This window comes from Myotis yumanensis, unplaced genomic scaffold, assembly GCF_028538775.1.
Source record: "Myotis yumanensis isolate MYYU_CA2020_CCGP unplaced genomic scaffold, mMyoYum1.0.hap1 SCAF_3, whole genome shotgun sequence".
NCBI classification, from domain to species: Eukaryota; Metazoa; Chordata; class Mammalia; order Chiroptera; family Vespertilionidae; genus Myotis; species Myotis yumanensis.
Window position 1 is genome coordinate 124625461 of NW_027223754.1, and position 21390 is coordinate 124646850.

A 21390-nucleotide genomic window follows, 5' to 3' on the forward strand; every position below is an offset into this window, starting at 1 on the left:
AATGAGGTGAGAATGAGGATAAGTATGCAAAATGTTTTAAAATTGGTTTTAATAATCATAGTTTCTGATAGTTATTCTGCATATTATTTCTTTGAAACCCTTCTGTGTTCAACGTGGGATTCAGTAACTGAGCTATCCTGGGATATTCTGTCATTGCTCATGTCTTTGGGAACCAGAATTCTTGGCATGGAAGAAGGAGATTCAGAAGTAACATAAAATACGTTAAGGAATAACCCTGTAGTCCTGAATTAGAAGTAGAAATATCACTGTGAACCCATGAAACATTTTATCTTTAAAAATATATTTCCTAGCCGAAACCGGTTTGGCTCAGTGGATAGAGCGTCGGCCTGCGGACTGAAAGGTCCCAGGTTCGATTCCGGTCAAGGGCATGTACCTGGGTTGCGGGCACATCCCCAGTAGGAGATGTGCAGGAGGCAGCTGGTCGATGTTTCTCTCTCATCGATGTTTCTAACTCTCTATCTCTCTCCCTTCCTCTCTGTAAAAAATCAATAAAAAAAAAAAAATATATTTCCTGGTTCTATCCACTGAAAAAGCCCAGAAATATTGAATAATCCATCCAATAGCATAGAGCAACCTTGAAACAGACTGTGGTTCTGAAATGCCATCCTATAAAATAAAAGCCTAATATGCAAATTGACCGAATGGCGGAATGACCGGTCACTATGACGTGTACTGACCACCAGGGGGCAGACACTCAATGCAGGAGCTGCCCCCAGCCTGCAGGCCCCTGGTCAGCCAAGGTGGGTGCCAGTGGTTGGCCCCCCGATCTCCCCGCTGGTCACCCCACAGATTGGCCCTGATCACTGGCCAGGCCTAGGGACCCTACCCATGTACAAATTTCATGCACCAGGCCTCTAGTTTTCCAATAAAAGAAAATCAGGGCTTCTTGCAGAAATGACTTATTCCAACAATTTGGGGATTTTTGAAACCATGTAAAGTTTCTGTAGAGTTTTCTTAAACTTTTATAGATTTGATATATGTATTTATTATTTCATATATGTCAAATATATAATATAACTCTGGCTGATGTTTCTCAGTGGTTAGAACATCAGCCTGCTCACTGAGGGGTTGTGGGTTCAATTCCTAGTCAATGGCAGGTACCTGGGTTGCAGGTTCAATCCCCAGCCCTGGTCAGGGCATGTGCAAGAGGCAACCAATCAATGTGTCTCTCTCACATCAATGTTTCTCTCTCACTCCCTCCCTCCCCCTCTCTCCCTCCTTTCCATTCTCTCTAAAAAGCAATGGGAAAAATATCCTTGGGTGAGGATTAACAACCAAAAAAAAACACACATGTATTTATATAACATAAATATAAATATATATTAATACGTATAATTAAGAACAGAGCCTAGCACATAGTAAGGGTTATATAAGTGTTCGCTTTCATTATTAATGGATCTTTCTTTCTTACTCTGAAGGGACAAACACTACGAAGGAATTTGGAAGTCCCTGAAAGTTCTGAGTATTCTTATTCTCTAAGTCCCAGAATTATTTCTGAAGCAGAGGCAGTGTGACTGTCCTTTGTGTCACCACAGATTGGATTCAGTGCCTCTGAGGTTCTAGTTGGTTTGTGTCTCTGTCAGGAGTACTAATGCTTAAAGTGCAGAAATGTGATTTTCCTAGGCCAGCCGACATGGCTCAGTGGTTGAACAACTAGCTATGAACCAGGAGGTCTCGGTTCTATTCCCAGTCAAGACACATGCCCGGGTTGCAGGCTCAATCCTCAGTGTGGGGCCTGCAGGAGGCAGCCGATCAATGATTCTCTCTTAATATTGATGTTTCTATCTTTCCCTCCTTCTCCCTTCCTCTTTGAAATCCATATGTACACACACACACACACACACACTAAACCTAGTGGCTTAAAACAACAAACATTTATTATTTTTTTACCATTCTGAGGATTGGCTGAGCAGTTCTGGCTTGGGCTGGCTAGGCTGTGGCTGGATGGTCTAGATGGCCCTTTAATGTGTATGGGATCATCATTGGGTCAGCCAAAATGGCTTGCACAGCTCTCAGAAATGAGAGAAAGCAAGTTCAATACACAAGCACTTTTCAAGCTCCTGCTTGTACCACATTTGGTAATGTCACATCAGCTAAAATGTTATTGTGGAACCAGAGTCATTGTCAGAGGGGAATACCCAAGAAGGCATGATTAGGGACCATCCTGCAACACTGGATCATAGATTCTTCATAGCACTTGTCACTATGAGACATCATATTATGCATTTATTTGTCTACTAGAGGCCCGGTGCATGACATTCATGCACTGGGGGTGGGGGGAGTCCCTCAGCCTGGCCTGCACCCTCTCACAGTCTGGAACCCCTCGGGGAATGTACTGCAATACTGTATCATAGATTCTTCATAGCACTTATCACTATGAGACATCATATTATGTATTTATTTGTCTATTAACTTTATCCCTCAACAACAATAAGGTCTTTATGAAAGTAGGGGCTTTGTGTTCTTCACAAAGATGCTTATCTCTTCAGCATCTAAAAAGTGTTGGTATATACTGGATACTTAATACATATTTATTGAATAAGTGACTTAATGAATAGAGAAATAGGAGGCTGATGCAATAAAAAGGGGGCAAAGGGGAATAGGAAGGATGGTGATCTAAACCAGTGATTTTTAACTAGTGTGCCACAAGAATTTTTAAAAGATGCAATACCTGACTATTTAGTCAGAGGCACTAACCTCTTTTCCTTTAGGTTGTCAAATTTTAAAGATGACAACAGCCAACACAACAATAGCCGTTTGGTGTGAATGAATCAATATTATGCCTTTTTTGTCAGATCAGCAAAAAATTATATTTTCATGTGCTGAAGAATTTTAGTAATTAGCTTATGTGTGCCATGAGTGAAAAAGGTTGAAAATTACTGATCTAAACTAAGGCAATGACAGTTGAGATGGAGAGAAGTGGTTGAAGTGCCTGGATTGGAGAGATATTAAGAGGAAGTCTATTCCCTAGCAGGTTTGGCTCAGTGGATAAAGCATAGGCATGAGAACTGAAGGGTCCAGGTTCGATTCCGGTCAAAGGGTGTATGCCTGGGTTGCAGGCTCTATCCCCAGTGTGAGGCATGCAGGAGGCAGCCAATCAATGATTCTCATCATTGATGTTTCTATCTCTCCCTCTCCCTTCCTCTCTGAAATATCTACACTAATAAAAGAGAAACATGGTAATTGGCGTACGACCGCTACCCTTCCCATTGGCTAATCAGCATATCCTTATGCAAATTAACTGTCAGCCAAGATGGCGGCCGGCAGCCAGGCAGCTGGAAGCTAACAGGAGGCTTGCTTGCTGTGGACTCCAACGTTCCCCGCCGGCCTCTGAGCTTCAGTTGGAAACATAGTAACATTTATAGAAGATAAACAAAACTCCAGAAACCTCCTGTCAGTCAGCCGGGATCTCAGAGCTGGAGTTGCAACATTGTTTCGAATACAGAAAACAAAGGCCAGAAACCTGCTTTCAGTGGAGCCTCAGAGAGAAAGCCGGCTCTCAGCTCCAGTGACAGCCATAGAAGGTAAATAAATGCCAGAATAAAAAAAAAGAAAAAAAGGAGAGGTTTGGAGCTTCAGTTGCCCGCCAGCCTGAAAACAGCCCTCAGCCCCTCACCCAGACTGGCCAGGCACCCCAGTGGGGACCCCCACCCTGAAGCAACAAGATGGCGGCTAATTTGCATACCAAAGGCAGGCGGCAGCAGGCAAGGCTGTCTGCGGTCTGGGACCTGGATCTGTGACCCTGCCAGGCGGGATCAGCGGAGCTGCGAGGCCTCCCGGCACCGGGATCAGCGTGACAGGGGGCAGCACCCAAACCCCCTGATTGCCCTGCGGCTCTGTGTGTGACAGTGGCGGCGCCCCAACCCCCCCACGGGCCCTGCTCTATGTGAGACGGGGTAGAGCCATACCTCCCCATCGGCCCTGCCCTGAGTGTGACAGTGTGTGGCACCTCAACTACCCCCCCCCACGGGTCCTGCTCTGTATGTGACAGGGGGCGGTGCCCCAGCTCCCCTATTGGCCCTACTCTGTGCATGACAGGGGGGAGCTCCTCAACCCCCTGATTGGTCCTGCTCTGTGTGTGACAGGGGGCAGCTCCCCAACCCCCTGATCGGCCCTGCTCTGTGCATGACAGGGGGGAGCTCCCAAAACCCCTGATTGACCCTGCTCTGTGCATGATAAGGGGGAGCTCCTCAAACCCCTGATGGGCCCTGCTCTGTGTGTGACAGAGTACAGAGCCCCAACCCCCCTAATGGTCCCTGCTCTGTGTGTGACAGAGTACGGAGCCCCAACCCCCCTGATGGTCCCTGCTCTGTGTGTGACAGGGGGCAGCGCCCCAACCCCCTGATCGGCCCTGCTTTGTGTGTGACAGGGGGCAGCGCCCCAACCCCCTGATCGGCCCTGCTCTGTGCATGGCAGGGGGCAGCGCCCCAACCCCCTCATCGGCCCTGCTCTGTGCATGGCAGGGGGTGGCGCCGCAACTTCCCTATCGACCCTGCCTTGAGTGTGACAGAGGGCGGTGCCCCAACCCCCCAATCGGCCCTACCCTGAGCGTGACTAGGGGTGGCATCGCAACCTCCCGATCCGCCCTGCTCTGTGCATGACAGGGGGCAGCGCCCCAACTCCCCAATCAGCCCTGCTCTGAGCCCGACCAGGGGCTGCACCTAGGGATTGGGCCTGCCCTCTGCCACCCAGGAGCAGGACTAAGCCAGCAGGTCATTATCTCCTGAGGGGTCCCAGACTGCGAGAGGGCACAGGATGGGCTGAGGGACCCCCTCGCCCCCCCGAATGCACAAATTTTTGTGCACCGGGCCTCTAGTATATAAATAAAGAGGGCATCCATTTCAAAAACATTAAGCAAAAAGGAGAGTTATTTGAAAGATACTGGGGTAGATACGAAAATTGAAGGGCTGTATAACCAAATGGCAAAAAGGAGGGAATGCAGTTGGGTTTCATGGAAAATTGGATTCAGTCTCAAATATGACCATGACACTGACATTCTCCAGTATGTGTCTTTGAAGTATTGGTTGTATTTTCTCTCATTGCTAATTTGTGTACCGAGCTTTACTGTCACTGGCAGCTTCTAAGTTTCAAACTGTTTTTTTTCTGCCTTTAGTTATAAAAAAAATTCTATGATAGAACTTTTACTGACCCATTCCTCAACTTGTCAACTGTGGCTAGTTGGGGAGGGTACATGACAGACCCAACTTAGATGAGGTAGCCATTCCAGACTAATTGGCTGAGGGCAGGGGGATAGGCCATGAGGAACCACATGGCTGGAACCACATGGCTTCTGTAAGAGGGAGAGATGTTCTCAAAAGAAGGGGTGCCACTCAGACATGGGCAACTAAGGAGAAGATTTTGGATGAACAGTTTTAAAAACAAAACTGTTATTGGACTCTATTTAAGGCAGAATCTGTGTCTGATTCATCCCTCACAGAATCACACACACACACACACACACACACACACACACACACGCACACACACACTTTACTAAAAATAAATCTTATTATCTTAGTACTTGTTTCTTAATATATCACTTAAGCACTTTTTTTCCCTACAAAAAGCTTTATTGTTTCCATTTGGTCCAATGCACGGGAGAGAGCTCGAGGGTGGTTCAAAAGATGGCTAGTGGTTTTAGGAAGAGGCTCAGGCAAAAGCCAGACACAGGGAAGCAGAGGGGCCCTTCAGAGGACTGTGGGCTCCAAAGGCTCCTAGTCCTGCTTGATGGGGAGGCTTTCAAAGAGGTGCTTGCTTAGCCCAGCCTAGGGGCCAGCCAGCCTGCGGATGTGAGTCAGATGTTGCCCATGTTCTTGATGAGTTTCACCTCCTCATCCAGGAAATGGCTCTACAAGAAGTCTCAGAGATGAGGGTCTGTGCAAGTAGAACCCAGGTCATGCAGCTCCAAAAGGGCCTGGTTCCGGTTCTTCTCCAGGGCCATGGCAGCTTCCATGGTCCTGAGTTTTACCCACTCATCTTGGGAAGGCTTCAGCTCGTCCTGGAAGAGAGTGTGGCCACCACGCTGGTTTTGCATCTTTAAGAGACCCTCAGTGCCTTCACGCTTCTTCTCTGCCAACTTGTGGAAGACGTGGCCCAAGCCCTCCAGAGCCACATCCATGTGGTTGAAATAGAAGCCCAGAGAAAGGTGGGTGTAGGAGGCCCACAGGTGCAGGTTGGCCAGGCAGTTGACAGCATCCTCCACCTCGGTGGAGTAATTCTGATGAATTTGGGAGCTCATGGTTGCTCGGCAATAAGGAGTTAAGATTAAAAAATTGTGTGGGCTGGTCTCAGAGGCTGAGGATGGCCGAGGTGGTTCCAAAGTTGGTGACTGGGAAAGAGGTTGGAGAGTGGTCAGAGGCTGGAAGAAGGGGAGTACCTGGGTCTGTTTTGTCCAAACACGGTTGAAGCAAGAGATAGATCCACGGGATCACTCAGGACATTGCCTAAACATTTTTATAGCATTTTAATAACAATAATATTCTAAGATGTGGATATACCAGAATTCATTAAACTAGTTTTTATTGGTAGACATTGAAGTGGTTCCAAAGTTTTACTCATTCTTTTGGCTATTATAGTTTACTAGAGGCCTGGTCCATGAAATTTGTGCACAGGAGGCGGGGCGGGGGAGGGGGGTTGTCCCTCAACTCAGCCTGCACCCACTCCAATCTGGGACATCCCTCTCACAATCCAGGACTGCTGGCTCCTAACCGCTAGCCTGCCTGCCTGATTGCCCCAACTGCTTCTGCCTACCAGCCTGATCTCCCCCTAACCACTCCCCTGCCAGCCCGATTGACCACAACTGCCCTCCCCTGCTGGCCATCTTGTGGCAGCCATCTTGTGACAACGTCGCGCGAGGGTGTCCTGCGATGCCACCTAGGCTTTTATTATGTAGGATAATATTGCAAAGTTCAGGACTTCCTAAGACCACCCTCAATTCTATTTTTTTTTTTATTTCAGAGAGAAAAAAAGGGAGAAAGAGAGATAGACACATCAATGATGAGAGAGAATCATTGATTGGCTGCCTCCTGCATGCCACACACAGGGGATAGAGCTTGCAACCCAGGCATGTGCCCTGACCAGGAATTGAACAGTGACCTCCTGGTTCATAGGTCGATGCTCAACCACTGAGCCACGCATGCTGGGCCCACCCTCACTTTTAAAGTTAACTGCAAGTTCAGGGGTCCCAAGACTACTTCCAGGTTCAATAATTTGCTAGAGGGACTGACAGAACTCACTGAAAGCTATTGTGTTCATGGTTACAGTTTATTGCATTGGAAGAATACAGATTGAAATCACCTATGGGAATGTGTGCATGGGGCAGGATATTCGAGTTGTCCTCTCCAAGTGGCATTGGGGCAGTCCTCATTTCTTCCAAAAACAAGCTCATGACAATACACATGGAGCATTGCCAACCAGCCTAGCTCACCCGAGCCTTGGTGCCCAGAGTTTTTATCGGGATTTGGTCACAGAGATATGGTTGACAGCCTGAGTGGCTGACCTGAGCTTCCAGCACCTGCGGAGACTGAGCTTGATACCATGTGGCCCAAAGCCCTCACCATGAATTCATGTTTGCATAGACAATCTGGTGTGGCCAATGTCCCCAGGTAAACAAAGATACTTTTCTCAGACATGGATATTAACTAGATACAAAAATATTTATGAACTAAAAAGAAGCACATTCATCACCAAAACCAAACACCCTCAACTTACCACCAAGATTAATGGGGGAAAAGCTCAACATTTTTGTTATCTTTCAAGTCCCTTTTGTGCCTTTCCTCAACCCCATCTTCCTTTCTCTCCATCAGAGGTAACCACTATCCTGCATTTATGTCTATTATCATTTTTAGTTTTGCCACATGTATCTGATTTCCTAAATGATATATGAACTTGCTTTGCATGTTTTTGAACTTCACACAAAGTCATACTGTAGATATTACTCGGCAACTCGCTATTCCTCACAACACAATGTTCCAGAGATTATTCATGTCATTGTGAGCAGATGTAATTCATTCATTTTCACTGCTGAGTTTATCTATTGCGTCGTTGATTGACAATTAGGGTTGTCTCTGGGTTTTTTGTCTTGTAGTGTAGATCAGAACACCTGTGCAAGAGTTCTCTTATCTACATTTCCAGGAGAGGAGCTGCCTTGTCATAAGAAATATACATCTTCAGCTTTCTCAGATAATGTCAAATTGTTTTCCAAAGTGGTTAGGCCAGCTTACATTCCCACCAGCCGTGTAAGAGTATTGTGGCGACTTTATATTCCCACTGACACTTGATAGTTTATGTTTGTATCTTTGTGTACTACTGTGCTGTTCAAAGTAATATTTTAAACTTGATAGGTATTGCCAATTATTCCTCAAAAAGTTCTTACCAACTTATACTCCCACTAGCAGTATGTGACAATCTGTTTCCCTACACTTTAGCAAATACAAGAAACTATAATATTTAATATTTGCCAAATATAATTTTGATATTTGTCAAATGGCTAGGTACAAATGTTATTCAATTTTAATTTGCATTCTTTGTTTACTAGAAAAATTGTAACTGCAGAACCAGCTTAAAATGGTCCTAAACTGTTTAAGGAGATACCGAGTTGCTTTTCAAAAACAATAGACCAAATCCACAAGTTATGTAGCGGAAGCATGCCAAGAGGAGAGAACTTTGATCCCCAGCTACACCCACAACCAAAGTCTCTCCCAACCCATCCACAGGGAACCATAGGACCAGGACATAACCGGTCCATTGTCCAGAGCAGTGGTTCTCAACCTTGGCTGCACATTAGAATCACCTGGGAATCTTTTTAAAATCCTGATTTCTGGCCTCATTCTAATGTGCAGCCAAGGTTGAGAACCACTGGTCCAGAGGACCAATAGTTTCCAATTAAACCTTGTCCTGTCAGCACTTCTGCATACCTTTTCCCCTACCAGCGGTTCTCAAGCTGTGGGTCTCGACCCCTTTAGCGGTCGAACGACCCTTTCACAGGGGTCGCCTAAGACCATCCTGCATATCAGATATTTACATTACGATTCATAACAGTAGCAACATTACAGTTATGAAGTAGCAATGAAAATAATTTTATGGTTGGGTCACAACATGAGGAGCTGTATTTAAAGGGCCAGAAGGTTAAGAACCACTGCAAAAACCCTTAAAAACCCTAAAGTTAATTCAGCCAGCAAGATGGATTTGAGGCAGCCCCACCTGCGTGGCTCAGGGGTTGAACGACAACCTATGAACCAGGAGGTCACGGTTCAATTCCTGGTCAGGGCACATGCCCGGGTTGCGGGCTCAATCTATAGTAGGGGGCATGCAGGAGGCAGCCGATCCATGATTCTCTCTCATCATTGATGTTTCTATCTCTCTCCCTCTCCCTCCCTCTCTGAAATCAATAAAAATATTTTAAAAAAGAAAAGATGGGTTTGAGGCATTAAGTTTCCCATCTTTTCTGTTGGCACCTTCTTCATCAATAAACCTTTCCTTACTCCAAACTGATGTTTTGAGTTTTGGTCTTTCGAAGCATCAGGCCCACGAACTTGGGGGTCGGTACCAAACTGTATAGTTTTAATGTTTTTGATGTCTGCATTTCCTCTGATATAAAATTACTTTGCCTATAAAATTGTGGTATTTGTAGATCCAAGGTCAGGGGCATGAGAGGGGAGCATCACGTGATGAAACCTTTGCAGAGGAGTGAAGAGGCGTGGTTCTGTGTAGCAGAAGAAAAGGCAAAAGTAACTCTGGAGATTTATTATTTCAAAGTTTACTGTGGCTCTTTTGCCCTAATTGAAAAGAAACGGCAGATGTTAGATTTTGACAAACTAGCAAATTAAATTTTGTTTTCATAGTCTGAAACTTATAAATCATATAGTACAGAATTAGAAAGATATTTAAAAATAGCATCTGCATAATTGAATTTGATATGAGTACATCTGCAAATAACATACCAAAACTGTCCATTTTCTTCAATGATCTCAAAATAATATCCCTATTACTTTTTATGTTTTAGAATGAAAAAAACTGAAACCACAGGAAGATAAATGATCTTTGCAAGGTTGCATCAAGTCAATATAAAGGTCAAGAGTAAAGTTAATTTCTAGTCTATCATTATGGCTGAAACTCTTCAAACCCCCTGCAAGGTTTTTACTTAGTAGGAATTTAAGTGTTTTGAATATGAAAGACTTCATCCAAAGAATTGTAACTTAAAATACAAAACAAAAACATTAGCATTGAGAGTTTCTAAAGCCTTGAACACTAAGTGTTTTAATGCTAAAATCTTTGACATTTAAAAGGCTCAGGAACAAATCTTACTGAAAGCCAACTAACATGCAAATTATAATAATTTATTTCTCTCAGGCCTTGGCATGCTTCTTTTTGGTACCAGAAGTAGAGTGAGATATTTGAGATTCAAACTCTTTAGAAACATGTTTACATTTGAACTACATTCTGTGTGGAAGAATATCCTTGTATCATCTTCCTTATTTCTTACCCTAGGAGTTGGCTGGACTTTACAACCAATTTTGGGTCTGAATGAAGGGATGAGAAACATCCATGCTAACCAAAAATATGCTGCCTTGACTTATTAAATATTTTAAGGTGGAGGAATTTGAATAACAGCCTGTGCAGGAAGGGCCGCCTGACCTTTGCCCTGAAGCACGTCATCAAACCCTCAGATGAGAAGTGCCTTCTCAGAGGAAGGAGCATCCTTATTTCCAAAGACAAAGGGACACAGAGAGGAGTCTGAATGAACAGGCCTTGCTAAGTTTCCCTCAGTTACTACACTTACCTCATACCCTTTGTCCCGTCCAATCTTTCCATGACTTTCTACTCTTTGTCAAACAGCATAAAAACTCTCAGGTTTAACCCCTTGCCCAGTCTTCATTTCCTCCTTATGAAGGCTCTTGTGTCATGTAAAACTTATATTAGCTAAATTTGTATGATTGCTCTTTTTTTGTTGTTGTGTGTGTGTGTTTGTTTTTGTAGGATTGCTTTTCTTAATATGTCTTCTGTTATAGGACCCTCAGCTGAGAACTTGAAGGGTAGAGAAAAATATAATTTCCTCCCCATATTCAATAATTTCCTAGGCTGCCCTTTAGCCTCCTAATACATCAGGTTATGGTATTTCATGTCTTCTTTCTGTATTCCTTCCTCATAAATTGTTTAGATACAATTTCAGTGCCAATAATTAAAGAGTGAGAATAAGAAAAACGGGCTGGTATGGTTGTCAAGTCCACCCCCAAAATTAACACTTTGAAATAATGTTCTTTGCTTGAAACAACTACCTAAACACCTTGGCAATTTGGTGGGGAAAGTTGTAATGGGAAATGTTAAATGACAAAAATAAAACAATTTAGTATTGATTTTGATGTCCTTTATTCAAGGGATGTCGATGTGAGACATGTCTAAACCTGTAGAGGATTTTGATGAGTTTACTTGAACCAAAATGATGACAGTTGTAGGAAGCAAAATTTCAATGGATTGAGAAAATGCTCCAGAGAGTGGCAGTTTTGTACCTTATTTTATACATTAAATCAAAGGAGGGGGCATAAAAGTCATAAAGGGGTTACATGAAATCCATTGGTGATAGATTAGGGAGGTGGGAGAAAGCAAAGCAGGAAAACCTCTGGGATTGGATAAAAAGTAAAATGATACACACATATCATATTTTCCATGTATAAAACCCTATTTTTTTTTTAATCTGAAAATTAAGGGGCATGTTATACATGGAAGTCAGCTGAGGAGGGAGCCCCACAGGTGCATAGCTGCACATACCTTGTCAAACAGACTTCCTCCAATCATGGGCCTTATTGTTACTGACGTCAGCTGATGCCATAATTGGAAGTGGAGGTGGAGAGTGTGCAGATGCAACAGGGACTGGAGTGTTCTGAGCCCATAAAGATTCAAAAAAATAAAAAGATAAATACTGGTACGCGATTGTCTTACTCTGTAAAATTCAAACTAAATGTAATCAGTTCTGCAAAAGAGCATGGAAATAGAGCTGCAGAGAGACAATTTGGACCTACTCCCACTGAGTGTATGATCAGACAGTGGAGAAAACAGGAACAACTCCTTAAGATGCCAAAAAAAAGAAGACCTTAAGAGGAAAACCAGCAAAATGTTTAAAATATTGATTTCTTAATTTGGGGTTGGAAAAGTGGGGGCGGGGCATCTTATACACAGAAAAATATGGGACTTCTTTTACATTGGTAGGTACAGGATAGTTAACAGTTAACAGTTAATGAGACAACGATAACTGCGGGGTTTTGTGATCTCTGCCCTGATGCAGTGACTGTGCCATGAGGGGTCTGGAGAAAGGAAATTAACCGGACATTCCAAAGGTATGTTACTGTACATACAAAAAGACCATAGACACGCTCAGTTAAGGTAAAGACTGCCCTTTGTCAAAAAAGATACCGACCTAGGACATGATTGCCCACCATGACTTGCTTTTAATTTTTTTAAAATCCTTACCCTAGGATATGTTTACTGATTTTCAGAGAGAGGAAGGGAGAGAGACAGAGAAAGAGAAAAAAGGAGGGGAGAGGGGAGAGAGAGAGAGAGAGAGAGAGAGAGAGAGAGAGAGAGAAACATTGACCGGCCACTTCCTATACACACCCTGACCAGAGAGTGAATCCACAAAATGACACTCCAACCAACTGAGCCACCCGGCCAAGGCCATGACTTGCTTTTAGTTAGAAAGTTTTAATTTCCATCTCTTGAGTTTGTAAGGCTGCCATGTGGCCTCCCCTGACTTGTCAGGTGTAGTGTGTGGCCCCTTTTCCGACCACAGGGAAAATAATCATAGGATTGGGGGAGTCAGTGCCTCCCAAGCAGCGAAGCACTGTTCCTGAGGGATTGTCTGCCAGAGTGAGCTAATGGATTGTTGGCCAGGAGGTCCTGTTTTCTGAGTTGGAGGATTGTGATTGGTGTGTAGGTTTCTGGACTAGTGTTTCCCGTAAGTGCAGGCTGACTCAGGTTTAGGTTTGTGATGTGGACCTGGCCACTAGGGTGGCCTTCATTCTGAGGGTACTGATGTATGAATTAACTTTATCAAGAATCTGTTTTCTTCTCTCAAGGAAGTTAACCATCGCTTGGGAGGGAGTAAAAACTGTGCTGTAGTGGTCTCTATTTTTGCCCCCTCCCCCAAAGCCAAACGAGTTTTCAAGGATAAGGAAGCTCGTAGTTGCTTAGAGGCACTGCCAGCTCCATCTGTCACAGTCCCTCTCCTTTCACCTTGTCTCAAACTCATGGTCTTGGGCGATTCAGGAATCAGTCTAGAGCAGGGGTGGGCAACCTTTTTGTGAGTGTGTGCCAAAACCAGCAAAATCTCTGACTCAAAATTCTTCTGCATGCCAACCCTAATTTGTTGAGAACATGTTACACCTACTTGATATCTTTTAAAGTGTACGTATGTGAAGAACCTTGAAGAAATAATAAAATTCATTCGAGCGACAAAAACACAGTATATGATGATGAAAAATACATTTATTTTTTAATGTATACATGTACACTGATAGTCTGACAGAAAACTTTATGACTCTGTTTGATATTATTAGTGGGACTTTTCTGCTGCATCACTGATGACAGAGATTTTACATCAGGTTTATATTTCGTGACCTTCAGAGATATGCACGAGCTATTACTTTCATTCGTCAGGCTACTCCTATTATGAGACTTAACAAAATTCATCACTGAGAACAAAGATTCACAAGCATATGTGGATGAAACCAAAACACTGGTCGAATCTAAGAAGGCAGGGAGAGTTAAGGCAGAGGCATAGAAATTGCTCTTCCCCTCCCTCGTCAATCCATATCTATGGTCTTTAAGATAACTTGTTATGTAAAATTATTTATTTATCTAAGATGCACCTACACTGAATTTATCTGTAAAATAAAAAAGTCGATATTAAGAAAAAAATTGTAAATGGAAGATTATACGAGAGGGTTTCACGTGCCAGCAAAAGTTACTGGTGTGCCATGTTGGCACACGTGCCAGGGGTTGCCCAGCCCTGGTCTAGAGTGAGAGCAAAATAACACATGGAAATCACCTTGAAACACCCAAAGTGGGGGAGGGAGTTAAAAATAGTTTTGGTGTAAAATAATATGGGATGGGGTCTTGGCACTGAATTTTTATTTTTTCCTTCCTTCCTTCCCCCTGTCAATGAGCACCTCCTATATGCTCCTAAACTTTGAGAATGTGGAAATGAAAAAGATAATCAGGATATGTAACCCCATGGATAATTAGGGGGAGGGGGCGATAATAAACATTTCTGATACTGGTACGTGCTATTGATAAGAACGATGTGATGACTGAGAGCACCAACAGGAAGCCACTTTAGAAAAGGCAGCCTCTAAGAAGGCAGTATGGAGCCGAAACCTGAAGCGTGAAAAGAGCCCTCTAGGAAGATGAGCAGAGGGACATTTGAGACAATTTATACTACAAAATCCCAGAGGTCAAAAAACAACAGTTTGAGGTAAGGAAAGGAGGATATTGTGACTAAAGCTGAATGATGGAGGGGGACAATTCCAGGAGGCTGCAGCAGGAAGTAGGAGCTTGCAAGCCAGAGCCTTCTGGGCCAGCGGTCGCCAACTGGTGACCATTGTAAAGGTTGGTGACTCCTGTTCTAGGCTATAGTTAGGAGTTCAAGTTATATTCTAAGAGCAATGGGAAGCCAGTGGAGGCTTTAAGCTGGCATGATCGGATTTATGGTTTCAAAAGCTCATGCGGACCGGTCTTTGGAGAGCGGAAACAGGGGCCTTAGTTAGAAAGTTCCTGATTACAAATACAGGGAAGAGATTTGACAGTAGTCTTCATTACAGTGTGGCAATGGGGGTGAAAAGTAGATTCAACATAGATTTTGGGTAAATATCTGACATAACTTGTTTATATATTAGCAGTGAAGGGGTAAGGAAAAGGGAGAAATCAAGGATGAGTCTTAGGAAGTTTGGTTTGAGCATCTGAGTTAGAGAATGCTGTCACTGAGACAGGGAAGACCGAAGGACAGGAGTTAAGATTTATTACCTTAGAAATACCTCTTAGACATCTAAGTGTCCCACAAATAGTTGCATACATGAGTCTGAAATGCATGTGAGAGAGCTGGGGCGGAAGATATACATTTGGGAATTATCAATTCATGGAAGGCATTTAAAGCCACAGGACTGGGAGAGGCAGTCTGGATAGAAAAGACTGCTCAGTTGAAGTCCTGGACATGCCAGCCTTTACGACCAGGCAGAGACAAAGGAGCAGCCAAGTGTTGGGTCAGTGAAGCAGGAAGAAACCCAGAAAACCAGAGAATGCTTTAAGAAGTGGTCAGCTGTGCTGCGGCTGAAAGGTTGAGCAATTATTGTGTGGCTTTGGGTAAATTGCTTCATCTATCTATCTAAACGCAGTTTGCTCATAAGTAAAATGTTGACAAAAATAATACCACAGTTACAGTGTTATTGGGAGAAAAACATAATACTTGTAATGCTCTCTGCGCCTGACATGTAATAAGTGATAAATGGCTATTATTAGTCTATTGCTGTTGAGTTTGGAAATCTATAAGGGGAAATATATGTCAGGGGGGAAACTACATACATGCAGTGGGAAAGTTCTGAATAACAGGTACCCAGTTTCATCATATCTTGCAAATCATTCTCTCCTTTTAGTCTTGGTGTCTTTTTAGCTCTTCTGGAGTCAGGGCTGAGATCTGAGAATGCCTTCTTCTCTGGAGTCAAAAGTTGCTATGACAACGGCCTGAAAATGAAAGTTCTGTGCTTTATTTATTTATCTGAGCTTAATGTCGTGCAGAAAGAGGGGAATGCCTCACAGCCTTTCCAAAGGGGACATTCAAGGGTCATCTCCTCTCTCATACTGTCAAGATCTTTTACTGTTTACGTAAAATTTACTCTCTTCCACTTATTCCACAAAGTATTTGAGACCATTGACAATATTAAGACACATGTAAGTTGAGGCACTTTTAAAAAAGATAAAAGGAGAAGATGAAATATTATTTGGAGGAGACATAACCTGTAACAAACCTATAGTATAATTATTATTAACAGTGTGCAATAAATTTAACTCCAAGTATTTTGGAAGTAAAATAAAAATGGGAAATATGACCTTTTAAGGATTCTCAAATGTCCACTTAAAGGTCACAACAGTAGGGTCATTAGGAGAGAGAAACGTTTAAACTGATACACATATATGTTGTTATTCTGCAGCAGTAATAGCAGCCAACAGTTGCAAAAACTTTGTAGTTTATAAAGCACTTTTATGTTTACAGAAGATAGCACTACAGATTAATACAGATGGAGAACTTTAATCATGGATTTTTTTAAAAAACAAACTAACATATTTTTAGCCCTTGCTGGTTTTGCTCAGTGGATAGAGCATCAGCCTTCGGACTGAAGGTTCCCAGGTTCGATTTCCGTCAAGGGCACATGCCCAGGTTGCAGGCTCGATCCCCAGTAGGGGGCATGCAAGAGGCAGCTGATCAGTGATTCTCCCTCATCACTGATGCTTCTATCTCTCTCTCCCCCTCACCTTTCCTCTCTGAAATCAATAAAAATATATTTTAAAAAACACACCAAAAGAAAAAACCCCATATTTAAAAAACATATTTTTATTGATTTCAGAGAGAGAGGAAGGGAGAGGGATAGATAGAAACATTGATCAGCTGCCTCCTGCATGCCCCCTACTAGGGATTGAGCCCACAACTGGGCATTGACCGGGTATTGGATGGTGACCTCTTGATACATGGTGATGCTCAACCAACCGAGCCGCACTGGCAGGGCTGAGTCTTTTATTTTCAAAACCCTGCTCTTCCTACTAGACCAAGAGTCAACTTATGTGATTACAATCTTTTAAAAATCATGAAATATCTTACATTCGCAAAAGTACATGAAATTTGTACACATATTTTGAGAAATACCTGTAAAATATTTATGTAGTGATCTGCAGTTGGTTGCTGCCTGTGCTGGGCCTAGAATTCATGGGAGGGGCCATGTAACCAAGGCCTGCTTTCACCAGCTCTGGGCCTGGGCAGACTCAACACCAGAAAGACGGCTCCACCTGCTGGCTGTGTGGGAAGAAGGCTCAACGCAGTGACAGTGGTGCCAAACCTCCAGCCCTCGCTCTGAAGCCACTCAGTGTCTTCCTGTATGTCTCTGGCACCTCCACCACCCCAGCTGTTGTTCATTTGTCAGAGCCCAAGGTGCCTGGCTGCAAGTGAGAGTTTGTGTGTTTCCAGCAGCCTCTGCCTCACCCAGGTAGACTGTATCCCTGCTGATTTTCACAGCCAGATAATATGTGGGTTCCTTTTCCTGGCACTGGTTCTGGGCTGGGGAGTCCAGCATGGGACTGAGATCCCCTCACTCCTCAGGGAAACTTTGCATCCAAGAGATCCCTCTGGATTCTCAACTGCCACATGTGGGTGCAGAACCAGCCCATTTTGTGTCTCCACCCTGCATACCAGGCTCAATGCAGCTTCTTCTTTATATCCTTACTTATAGGACTTCTGTTGAGCTTGTCTTCAGATGGTTATCCAGGTTGTCTATTCTATAATTTAGTTGTACTTTAAAAAAATAATTTACTTTTCAATTACAGTTGACATACAATATTATATTAGTTGCAGGTGTACAGCATAGTGATTAGACATTCAAATACTTACAAAGTGATCAAGCCAATAAATGTAGTACCTATCTGACACCATACATAGTTATTATAATAATACTAGAGGCCTGGTGCACAAAAATTTGTGCACTCGAGGTGGGGGGGGGGGGGGTCCCCAGCCCGGCCTGTGTCTTCTCGCAGTCTGGGACCCCTCGGGAGATAACGACCTGCTGGCTTAGGCCTGCTCCCGGGTGGCAGAGGGCAGGCCCAATCTCTAAGTGCAGCCCCTGGTCAGGCTCAGAGCAGGGCCGATTGGGGAGTTGGGGCGCCGCCCCATCATGCACAGAGCAGGGCAGATCAGGAGGTTGCGATGCCACCCTCAGTCACACTCAGGGTAGGGCCGATTGGGGTTTGGGGCACCGCCCCTTGTCACACTCAAGGCAGGGTCGATGGGGAGGTTGCGGCGCCACCCCGTCACGCACAGAGCAGGGCCAATCAGGGGGTTGGGGCGCTGCCCCCTGTCACTCACAGAGCAGGGCCGATCAGGGGGTTGGGGCGCTGCCCCCTGTCACTCACAGAGCAGGGCCCATCAGGGGGATTGGGGCTCCGTACCCTGTCACGCACAGTGTAGGGCTGATCAGAGGGTTGAGGAGCTCCCCCCTATCACTCACAGAGCAGGGCCGATCAGGGGGTTGGTGCGCTGCACCCTGTCACACACAGAGCCGCAGGGCAATCAGGGGACTGGGGAGCTCCCCTCTATCAGGCACAGAGCAGGGCTGATCTGGGGGTTGGGGCGCCTTCCCCTGTCAGGAACAGAGCAGGGCGGATACGGATGTTGTGGCCCCACCACCTGTCACTCACAGAGCTGCAGGGCGATCAGGGGGTTTGTGCGCTGCCCCCTGTCACGCTGATCATGGTGCTGGGAGCCTCGCTGTTCCGCTGATCCCGGTGCCGGGAGGCATATTACCCTTTTACTATATAGAATAGAGGCCTGGTGCACGGGTAGGGGCTGGCTGGTTTGCCCTGAAGGGTGTCCTGGATCAGGGTGGGGGTCCCCACTGGGGTGCCTGGCCAGGCTGGCTGAGGGGCTGAGGGCTGTTTTCCAGCTGGCAGGTGACTAAAAGCTCCCAACCGCTCCTTGTTTTCTTTTTTTTAATTTTATTCTGGGCCAGCTTTAGCTCTGAGGCCTCCCTGCTGAAAACATCGATACAATGTTGCGGTCCTGGGCTGACTGAAAGCCGGTTTCTGGGGTTTTGTTTAGCTTCTTATTTGCAACATAGTAATAGTTGCTTAGAGTTGCAGTTGAGAGGCCGGCAAGGCAGGTGGGGAACGTTGGAGTCTGCAGTCACTGGAGCAAGCAAGGCTCCCTGCTGGCTTCAGTGCATGGCTGCCAGCCGCCATCTTGGCTGACAGTTAATTTGCATAAGGATAAGCTGATTAGCCAATGGGAAGGGTAGCGGTTGTACGCTAATTACCATATTTCTCTTTTATTAGTGTAGATTGACTGTATTCCCTAGGCTGTACTTTACATCCCGGTGACCATTTTGTAACTTCCAAATTTGTCCCTCTTAATCCCTTCACCTCTTTCACTCAGTCCTCCAACCACCCTCCCCTCTGGCAACCACCAGTTTGTTCTCTGTGTCTATGAGTCTGTTTCAATTTTGTTAGTTCACTTATTTTGTTCTTTAGATTTCACATATAAGTGAAATCATATGGTGTTTGTCTTTCAGTTGTAATTTTGATGTGGTAATGGGAGAAGGTGAGTACAGTGCCCCTCCTACTCAGCCAGCTTGACCAGAACCCTGAAATTACTGCATGTTAATCTAAATAAAACTTTATGAAAATTAAATATTTGCCAAAACAAAAATGTTTAGAAGAATAACATTATTTCACTTTTTTTCAAATATCTTCAATGTCCAGTTTAATAGAATTCAACTGGATTCTCATATCTGATTCTGCGTTCAGCCTGCTGTGGTATGTTGTTGCTTTGGTTTAAGTATAAGAAGAAAAATCTGGCCCCAGAGATATTTAGTTGAAAACAGAGTGGGGATATTTTAGTGAAATTTTCAGATAACTGGATAATCTTCTTGTTTGTTTGTTAATCCTCACCTGAGAATATTTTTTTCTTTTTAGAGAGAGTAGAAGGGAGGGAGGGAGGAGGAAAGAAAGAGAAACATCCATGGGAGAGAGACACATTGATTGGTTGCCTGCAACACACGTCCCAACCAGGGCTGGGGATTGAACCTGCAATCCAGGTTTGCACCCTTGACCAGGAATCAAAACTGTGACCCCTCTGTGTGAGGGCCCACACTCTAACCACTGAGCACACTGGCCAGGGCTGGATATTCTTATTTGTACTTCACAGGTAGTATTTTTTAAAGGCTAGTTGCAATGTGAAATTTGAAATATGAAATATCATATTGTTACATTAAAATCAGTCAGTCTAACTTAATGTTTGAATGGCTGTCACCCATGCATGATTTTGTAACAGTATGCACTGTTTATCTGAAAAATACTGTTTCACTGAGCTATGCAGATTCTCCAAATGTTAACACATTTCATTATACAATATCCAAAAGTCATATTCATCAATATTACTACCAGTATTACCCCAGGAATCTTTAAGTATTTGCATGTAGTCAAACTCATTGTGGTCGATCTAAATTTTCCAAATTTCTAGTTTTCACTTGAAAGCTCAGAGTTTGTTAGGGTTACCAAATATTGTCAGTTATTTTCCTTAAAGTGACCAGCTAACTTTATCTTTGAAAAAATATCTCCCAAATACCCAAGCCTAAATATCCACTTGTGTCAGCATTCTTTCAAGTAAAAATAATATTCACTAAAAAGGTGACAAATTCAGGAACTCAATTGCACAAGTGCTTTTCATTTGGACCACCACTGTTTTAGGGTGTGCAGCAGAGTGTTCTCTAAGTGTGAACAGACCAGCAGCATTCAGCATCACCTGGGAACTCTTTCAAAAATACAAATTATTGAGCCCCACTCCAGACCTACTGCATCAGAAACTCTGAGGGTGAAGAACAGCAATTTGTGTTTTACAACCCTCTCAGCGGTTCTAATTCCCTCTAATGTTTGAGAGCCAGTGCTTCATTCTGAGAGCAATGGTTCTTAGCCTTAGTTGCACATTACAGCCACTGGGTAGCTCCAATGCCTGCTTACTATTTTTTTTTCTTATTCTTATTTAGAATCTCTGAAGGTGGGACCCAGATATCAATACATTTAAAATTATCTTATTGATTTTAGAGAGAGAGGAAGGGAGAGGGATGGAAAGATAGAATCATGAATGAGAGAGAAACATCAATCAGCTGCCTCCTGCATGTCACCTACTGGTGATTGAGCGCCCAACCCAGTCATGTGCCCTGACCTGGAATTGAACTGGTGACCTCTTGGTTCATGGGTTGATGCTCAACCACTGAGCAACACTGGCTGAACAGATATCAGTATTTTTTAAAATTCCTCTGATGCCAAAGTACAGCCACTGGCTTAGGTTATCTTTCTTAAACAGTTCTCAGTTATGTTCTTATCTGGTGCTGGACAGTGGTCTATTGAAAATGGAGTTCTCTGACAAGCTCCTTCAGTGCTAATAATAAGCATTCTTCTGGTTGGAGGAAAATCAATGTAACTAGACAGAAAATCCAAAATGGTGAACAAGAAAAAGTCTAGAAGGACTAGAGGGTAGATTAATTATGCCTTTCTTTCAGGAAAGTGAAAATCCTGATGGGTCTGGTTACTAGTGAAACCCCCCTTCAGCTGCCAGGGCTTTTT

At 44.0% G+C, this 21390-nt stretch overlaps 1 pseudogene; it reads right to left on the reverse strand.

The window, feature by feature from the left end:
• Positions 1-5735: 5735 nt before the first annotated feature.
• LOC139005290 (ferritin light chain pseudogene) lies at positions 5736-6259 on the reverse strand (annotated as a pseudogene).
• Positions 6260-21390: the final 15131 nt, after the last annotated feature.